Source organism: Oryctolagus cuniculus, chromosome 18, assembly GCF_051225735.1.
Source record: "Oryctolagus cuniculus isolate XC-2025 breed Fujian yellow rabbit chromosome 18, ASM5122573v1, whole genome shotgun sequence".
Classification (NCBI taxonomy): Eukaryota; Metazoa; Chordata; class Mammalia; order Lagomorpha; family Leporidae; genus Oryctolagus; species Oryctolagus cuniculus.
Genome location: NC_142884.1, coordinates 46,911,727 through 46,920,854, shown reverse-complemented (window position 1 = coordinate 46,920,854; position 9,128 = coordinate 46,911,727). Strand labels below are relative to the sequence as shown.

The 9,128-nt window shown below is 42.9% G+C and overlaps 1 pseudogene; it reads right to left on the bottom strand.

The window, feature by feature from the left end:
* Positions 1-723: 723 nt before the first annotated feature.
* LOC100353767 (putative monooxygenase p33MONOX pseudogene) lies at positions 724-1,488 on the bottom strand (annotated as a pseudogene).
* Between the last annotated feature and the right edge of the window lie 7,640 nt (positions 1,489-9,128).

Sequence of the window (9,128 nt, the reverse complement as noted above, 5' to 3'; positions counted from 1 at the left end):
ACACTGGCCCAAGAGGCAGCACATTAAGAACTGGCTGCAGGACAAAGTGGTGCATTAAGTCTGCCAAAAAGCAAGGAGATTTCATTTGCAGCATTAGAAGAGGAGTCTCTGCCAAGTCTGGCTTTTAAATGTACCCAGATCTCAAACAGATCTTAGGTCTCCTTAACTGACAAGTCTGGAACACATACCAGCATAGTCAGGAAGGCCAAGATTGTCTAAACTAGTAATGAGGACTTCAACTCCATGATTTGCCAATGCTCATGTTGATAGTGGCAAAAGAATGAAGAAGCTTGGGTTTTGGAGCACTGCAGATAATATTTACCTACTAAGCAGTGATGAGAATTCTTGGTCTAGCGTATAGGAAACCAAGATAGATAATGAGCTGCCCCTGTATAACCATTGAGCTAACTTAGACTAACTTTAAATTAAGTACAAAATGGCTTCAATAGAACAAAGATACGCTTTGCACTAGTGCTTCTCAAAACCAATCGTGTCTCCAGCTCTAGCCACAGACTAAGAGCTTTAATATATCTTTTCTGTGTCAGAACTAAGGTAAAAGGGGAATGATGCACAAGGTGCCCTCTCTCCAGTCTCTGGGATGGAGAGAGCTCAAGAAGCTAATGGGCATGAGTAGACTCAGGTCACAGGTTTTGAAATTATGGTTGTTTCTTCTCGTCTGACACTGGGATATCCATCTTGGGTGCCTTGAGGATTCCTTGACCTTCAGCCAGTTGAGTGGCCTGGACATAGATCAGTGCTATTGGAAAGGGCTTCCAAGGCTCTTCTGTAGCGTGGGTGGCAAGACTTTCTGATCATCTTTTTGGAAGAATCTTGTTCAATGAGGCTTCTTTTATCAAAGGAGTTTCTGTCCTTAGCTCCATTTCTAGAATCCATGTGGGTAGGATTTGGGCCCAGAAAGCCTGTGGAAGAAGCAGAAGTAAACCAGTCTCTGGGTTTCTGCTTTGGGGGAAGGTGGGCTGGGCTGATCTGCCTCTCTTCTTTTGTCATAGCCTACTCCCTAAAGCTTTAGTTTTTGGAGTGCTTCTGCTGCCTGAAGACACTTCGTCTCTTTGATGGTCAAGTCTTTGTTGGATGGGTAGCCAGCACCTCTTACCCCATTTGACATTCAAAATACTGAATACTCCCTGGGCCTTTTTTTTGATTTGAGAATTCATGATGACATGGATAACTTTAGCCTTCACCACTGGGACCTTGTTCATACTGTCAGAGTCCGAGGGCAAGGCATAGAGATGGAGGGGACTATGGCTTCTCTTTCTTCCACCCTGATGAGGTGCTAAGACTTACGCCCGGGAATCACCAGCTCCCAGGGAATCTGCCCATGTCTGATGGAGGAGGAGTCATTGTTGTTGGGTCTTTGATGGTATCATCATAGCTCAGTTTCCAAAGGGATAGCATGAGTGGCAGGAAGGTATTGCCTAATGGTTCTTCAGGCTCAAGAGAAGGCACTTCTGATTGTCTCAAAGCCATTGAAAGACTAGAGTCCAGAGACTTTTCTATTTAGATTTTAACCTTTCATTGTTTTGTCTCTATTATACAGTTTTTAATATAGTAAGTAATTGTAGACATGAACACTCTGTTCTGGTCAGTAGGTTTAATTGATTTCCTTCTGCACTTATGAAAAAAAGATTTTGTTTCCATGTGTTCATTTTTCCTCACTTTTAAATATAAATTTGTGTTCTTTTAAACCTTTTTTTTTTGTTATACCATCTCTCTGGTTGCCTCATTATGAGTAATATAAATAAATAAAAAAAGATTTATTTAGGCAGGTGCTGCGGCTCACTTGGCTAATCCTCCGCCTGTGGCGCTGGCACCCCAGGTTCTAGTCCCGGTTGGGGCGCCGGATTCTGTCCCGGTTGCTCCTCTTCCAGTGCAGCTCTCTGCTGTGGCCCGGGAGTGCAGTGGAGGATGGTCCAAGTCCTTGGGCCCTGCACCCGCATTGGAGATCAGGAGGAAGCACCTAGCTCCTGGCTTTGGATTGGCGCAGCGTGCCAGCCGAAGTGGCCATTTGGGAGGTGAACCAATGGAAGGAAGACCTTTCTCTCTCTCTCTCTCTCTCTCTCTCACTGTCTGTAACTCTGCCTGTCAAAAAAAAAAAAAAAAAAAAAAGAAGATTTATTTATTTAGTTGAAAGGCAGAGTTACCAAGAGGCAGAGGTAGAGGCAGAGAGAGATCTTCCATTTGCTGGTTTACTCCCCAAATGGCTGCAATGGCTGGAGCTGGGCTATTGGAAGCCAGGAGACAGGAGCTTCTTCCAGGTCTCCCATTTGGGTACAAGGGCCCAAGTTCTTGGGCCATCTTCTACTGCTTTCCCAGGCCATAGCAGAGAGCTAGATTGGAAGTGGAGCAGCCGGGACTTAACTAGGGCCCATGTGGGATGCTGGCTTTGTATGTGGCAGTTTAACATGTTATGCCACAGCACTGGATCCAACAGTAGCATTTTTATACATCAATAATGTACTCGCCAAAAAAAAAGAAATAAGAAAAGTAATCTTATTCACAAAATCCATGCATACACAAATATGTAGGCATAAAGTTAACCAAGAACTGAAAGATCTTCACAACAAGTTATAAAACATTGATGAAAGAAATGTAGCAGAAACAGAAAAAATGGAGGCATCTCTGATCATGGATTAGAAGAACAATGTGGTTAAAATGTTCATTCTGGGGGCCCGGTGCTGTGGCACAGTAGGTTAATCCTCTGCCTGCGGCGCCACATCCCATATGGGTGCTGGTTCTAGTCCCAGCTGTTTCTCTTCCCATCCAGCTCTCTGCTGTGGCATGGGAAAGCCATGGAGGATGGCCCAAGTGCTTGGGCCTTGCACCCACGTGGGAGACCCAGAGGAGGCTCCTGGCTCCTGGCTCCTGGCTTCGGATCGGCACAGCTCTGGCCGTTGCAGCCATTTGGGGAGTGAACCAGCAGATGGAAGACCTCTCTCTCTGTCTCTCCCTCTCACTGTCTGTAACTCTACCTACCAAATAAATAAATAAAATCTTTTAAAAAAATTAAAATGTTCATTCTGGGGCTGGTGGTGTGGCACAGAGCTGAGCCACTATTTGTGATGCCGGCATCCCATGTTGGAGTGCTGATTTGATTCCCGGCTGCCCTGCTTCCCATCCAGCCTCCAGCTTGTATGCCTAGGAAGGCAGTGGAAGATGGCCCAAGTACATGGGCCCCAGCCACTCCTGTGGGAGATCCTGAAGGAGTTCCTGGCTCCAAGCTTCACCCTGGTGCAGCCCTGGCTGTTGCAGACATTTAGGGAGAGTGAATCAGCGGATGGAAGATCTCTCTCCCTGTGTCTTTGTCTCTCTGTTACTTTATCAAACAAACAAATAAGCTTTTTAAAAAAATCTGTAGTACTCCAAGTAATCTATAGATTCAATTCAATCCTTATTGAAATACCAATAACATTCTTCACAGAATCAGAAAACACAGTGGCAAAATTCATATGGACCCACACAGTAAACAAAATAGCCAATGAACAAAAGAAAAAACTGAGCAAAAAGAACAAAGCTGAAGACATGATATATAATACTTGACTTCAAAACAAGCTATAAAGCTATAGTAAACAAAACAGAATGGCACTGGAATAAAAACACATAGATCAACAGAACAGAAGAGAGAATCTAGAAATTCATCCACATATTTATGGCCGACTGTAAAAAAAAGATTCATTTATTTATTTGAAAGAGAAAATGATAGAGAAAGAGAGAGGGAGAGACAGAGAGAGAGAAGAGAGAAATTCCATCTGTTAGTTCATCCCCCAAATGGTTACAATGGTTGGGGCTGGGCTAAGATAAAGTCAGGATCCAGGAGCTCCAGCTGGGTCTCCCACACAGGTGCTTGGGACTCAGGTACTCGGGCCATCGTCTGCTGACTTCTCAGGTGCATTAGCAGGGAGCTGGATCAGAAGAGCAGCTGGGACTCAAACTCTGATATGGATGCTGATGCTGCAAGAGGTGGCCTACAAAGCTGAGCCACAGTGCTCACCTGTGCCCACCGATTTTTGATAAGCTTGCCAAGAGCATGTGTTGGAGAAAGGACAGTCTCTTCCATAAATAGTCCTGAGAAATGTGGATATTTATAGGCAGAAGAATGAAACTAGATCCCTACCTCTCACCATATGGAAAACTCAAGTAAGAATTGATCAAGGACTTACATGTAAGACTTGAAATTATGAAGCTGCTAGAAGGAAATATAACAAAAACACTTCAAGATATTTGTATAGGCAAAGATTTTTTTATAAGATTCCCAAATCACAGGCAACTAAGGTGAAAATTAAAAATGAAGTTATATCAAATTAAGAAGCTTCTTCAGAATGGCAAAGGAAAACAGTCAAGAGTGAGAAGACAACCTATGGAATGGGAGAAAATATTGGAAATTATTTTTCCTACAAAGGAGTTAGTATCCAGAAGATATAAGAAACTGAAGCAATTCAATAGAAAAAACTGAAATAATTCGATTTAAAAATAGGAAAATTGGCCAGCGCCATGGCTCACTAGGCTAATCCTCCACCTGCGGCGCCAGCATACCAGGTTCTAGTCCCGGTCGAGGCGCCGGATTCTGTCCCGGTTGCCCCTCTTCCAGTCCAGCTCTCTGCTGTGGCCAGGGAGTGCAGTGGAGGATGGCCCAAGTGCTTGAGCCCTGCACCCCATGGGAGACCAGGAGAAGCACCTGGCTCCTGGCTTCGGATCAGTCTGCAGCAGCCATTGAGGGATGAGCCAATGGAAAAGGAAGACCTTTCTCTCTCTCTCTCACTGTCCACTCTGTCAAAAATTAAAGAAATAGGAAAATGGCCTAAATAGACATTTTTCAAAATTAGATATACAGATGGCTATATTAACTACTTTAACTACATTAAAAATGTTTAGTACCACTAATCATCAGGGAACTACAAGTCAAAATCACAAGGAGATAGATATCATCCCATCCCAGTTAGAGCAGCTATTTTGAAAAATCTGCCCCCCCATCAACACAACAAAGAAACAAACAAAAAACAACCCGAAACGAATGCTCCTGAGGATGCTAAGATAGAACTCTTATTTATTTTTTTTTTTTGGTGTGGATACATTTTAATACAGCCATTTGGAAAACAATGTGGAGATTCCAAAAAAAAAAAAATCCCTGAAAATACAATTACCCTATGATTTAACAATTCCACTATTGGATGTACATCCAAATGAAATGAAATCATTATATCAAATAAATACTTGCACTTGCATTTTTATTGCAGTACGATTCACTAGCCATGACTTGGAATAAACAAAGATATCTATCAAATGATGAATAGATTAAGAAGGGGAGATACACACACACACACACACACACACACACACGTGAGTATGGAATAGTATTCAACTGGTAAAAAGGTGACATCCTTTTGTTTGCGGCAACATTATGTTAAGTGAAATAGTCTAGGCACAAAAAGATGAGTAGTGCATATTCTCACTCACTAGTGGTAGCAAAAAAGTTGATCACAGGAAAGCGCAGAGCAGATAAAAGATGTCTAGAGGCCAGGAGGGGAAGAAGGGAGGGAGATAGAGTAAGGGTAGCTGATGGGTGACTTCACACAGTTAGGGGAGAAATGGTCTGTAGCAGAGCAGATTAAATAGTCTGCAACAATTAATTACACACTTGGGGCTGGAGCTGTAGCGTAGCGGGTAAAGCCACCACCTGCCATGCCAGCATCCCATATGGGCGCCGGTTCGAATCCCGGCTGCTCTACTTCCGATCCAGCTCTCTGCTATATCTTGGAAAAGCAGTAGAAGATGGCCCAAGTCCTTGGGTCCCTGCACCTGAGTAGGAGACCCGGAAGAAGCTCCTGGCTCCTGGCTTCGGATCAGCGCAGCTCCGGACGTTGTGGCCATCTGGTGAGTGATTCAGCGGATGGAAGATCTCCCTCTTTCTCTCTCTCTGCCTTTGCCTCTCTGTAACTCTGCCTATCAAATAAATAAATAAATCTTTTAAAAAATTAATTACACTCTTCAAAGAGTTTGAAGGTTCCTAACACAAAGCATTGATAATATTTGAACAGATAGAAATACTAATTACACTGATTTGCTCACTATACATTTTATTGATGTATGAAATGATATTACTGTATCCTATGAATAAGCAAAGATATTATATGTCAGTTAGAAACCAGAAACTTAAAAATATAGGGCACATCAGGTACAAAATACTTGAGGATGATAACGAATGACTATGTAACTGGTTTTGGTAAGGGAAAACCTCTGAGCCTGGTTGGTGGCTGGTACAGCGGTTACGATGCTACTTGGGATTCCCACATCCCATATCAGAGTGCCTGGGTGGTTGCATTCCAGGCTCCAGGCTCCTGGCTCCGGTTCTGGTTCTGGTTCAGTTCCAGCCATTGAGAGTACCTGAGGGGTGAATTAGTGGATGGGCAATCTGTATATATATTAATATATAAATAAATATGTATAAAATATTTAATATGTGTTCATTTTTTATCTATATGAAAATTTTGATTTACCTGTTTCTGAGAACTACCTTTGAAAAGATATTACATGTTTGGTCATTGTAGTAAAAAACAAACAAACAAAAATAATATTCCTGAATATTCACCAGAGATCACTACTGTTAAATTTTTGATGACTATACAAATATTAATCAATAAAAATATTCTTCAAAATGAGATCATAGGGTACATACAATTGTAATGTGTTTTTTTTTTTTCACTTAGGATATCATTAAGATCTTTCTGTTTCAATAAATGAACATCTGTGTCATCGTTTTTAAATGTAAACAACTTGGCATTCCGTTGCAGGACAGGAAGATGGACTTCTTCCAGGCAGGCTCAATTTCCCAGAAGCGCAACTCTGCTTTTCCCAAGTAGGATTTCAGTTCTTTATGGGCCTTGTTTGTCAGAGGCTACCCTAATGACCCTCAGGGTTATGAATTTCCCAAATCCGTTAGAGTCAAAAGTTGCAAAATTGATCTTTGTGATAAATAACCTCTCATTATTTTAATATGTAAAAGCTGATGGTCTGTGAAGTCCTTCAAGGGAATTCTTAGATCATAGGTTGAACAGTATTCAGTAGCATTTTTTCTGTTAAATATAGGGCATTTCTTTGAAAGTGTCAAATTCATGTTTGGTACCAGGCTAGGCTGACTCTGTTAAGCCAGATGACAAGGCTGCCTATGGCTGGGGAAAAGGCCCAAGAGTTCACGAGTCTTTGTGCCTGCCCAGGCCTCCCACACCCTTTCCTAAACACGGTGTTTCAGAAAATCTACTTCCAAGGCCCTACAATCCAGGGAGGGGGCTCTTAAACTCGGTGGGCAGTCAAGGCTTTATTTTTTTTTTTTTTTAAGATTTATTTATTTTTTATCCTATTTGAAAGGCAGAGTTATAGAGGAGGAGAGACGGGTGGGGATGGGGGGAGAGAGCCAGTCTTCCATCCGCTGTTTCACTCCCCAAACGGCAGCAACCGCTGGGGCTGGGCCAGAGAGCCTGGAGCTTCTTCCTGGTCTCCCAAGTGGGTGCAGGGGCCCAAGCACTTGGGCCATCTTCTGCTACTTTTCCAGGCATAGTAGCATCAGGGAGCTGGATTGGAAGTGGAGCAGTCAGGACTCAAACTGGTCCCTACATGGGGTGCTGGTGTTGAAGGCAAAGATTTTACCCACACATCATAGTGCCCGCCCCTAGTCAAAGCTTTTAAAAATGTAAACATCCCAGCTCCTGGGTATCCCGATCAGACCAACTGGAGCAAAATCTCTGTAGTGGGGCCAGAGCATCAGTGTTACTTAAAAGAAACAACAATCCAAGAATTCGGTGTATTTTAATAAACAGTTCAGTGATGCAACCTGTTGACATTGAACGTGACCTGTATTAATATGCAAACAAACCAATTTTACCAGAGGAGCACCTGTTTGCATCACAAAATTGGTTGCTATATTAGGTAACTTCATGGAAGAGTCTTGTAGAAAAGGGAGAGGCTCTAGGAAGAGGCCTGAAGAGTCCCACATAGGGTCCATCCTGGTGGCATAGAGGTTAAAACCGCCGCCTGTAGGGCTGGCATCCCATATGAGTGCCAGTTTGAGTCCCGGCTGCTCCACTTCTGATCCAGCTCTCTGCTATGCCTGGAAAGTAGTAGCAGATGGCCCAAGTCCTTGGACCCCTGAACACACTTGGGAAGACCAGGAAGAAGCTCCTGGCTCCTGGCGTCGGATCGGTGCAGCTCCGGCCATTGAGGCCATTTAGGGAGTGAACCAGCAGATGGAAGACCTCTCTCTCTGTTTCTGTCTCTGTTCTGGCTTTCTGTAACTCTGCCTTTCAAATAAATAAAGAAATCTTTAAAAAATATATCCCGCATATTATTTATAGAGGGATTTAACCCCACTGTATGATACCTTTTAATAATCAAAGTGATGGAAACACAGGGCATTCTCTTTGGAAAAATACAGGCCAGGTGTCCATTTCACCTTGTTGACATACAGGGGACTGATATGCCAGGTAACAGTTATGATCAAGATGATAAAGGTTGGGGCTGGAAAAGCCGCCGCCTGCAGTGCCGGCATCCGGTGTGGGCACTGGTTCGAGTCCTGGATACTCCACTTCCTCTCCAGCTCTCTGCTATGGCCTGGGAAAGCAGTAGAAGATGGCCCAAGCCCTTGGGCCCCTGCACCCACGTGGGCGACCTGGAAGAAGCTCTTGACTCCTGGCTTCCGATCGGCGTAGCTCCAGCCATTGCGACCAGTTAGGGAGTGAACCAGTGGATGGAAGACCTCTCTCTCTCTCTCTCTCTTTGCCTTTCCTTCTCTGTGTAACTCTGAATTTCAAATAAATAAATAAATAAATAAATAAATAAATAAATCTTAGAAAAAAATTCCCTGTATCATTGCCAATGTTTGATATTAGCCTTTTTTCATTATGAGGCTTGTGAAATCTTTCATTTTCACTTTCATTTGCCTGATTACTCGATCATTTGAGTTTCCTTCTGAATCCTCTTCATGTACTTTGATTATTTTTCTATTGGATTGCTTTCCCAGTGATTTATAGGCAGCCATCTATATTTTTGATAATAACCACTTACTGATTATATTTTTGGGTTTTATAATAGGAGCATTACTTGCTTTCAGATATTGATCT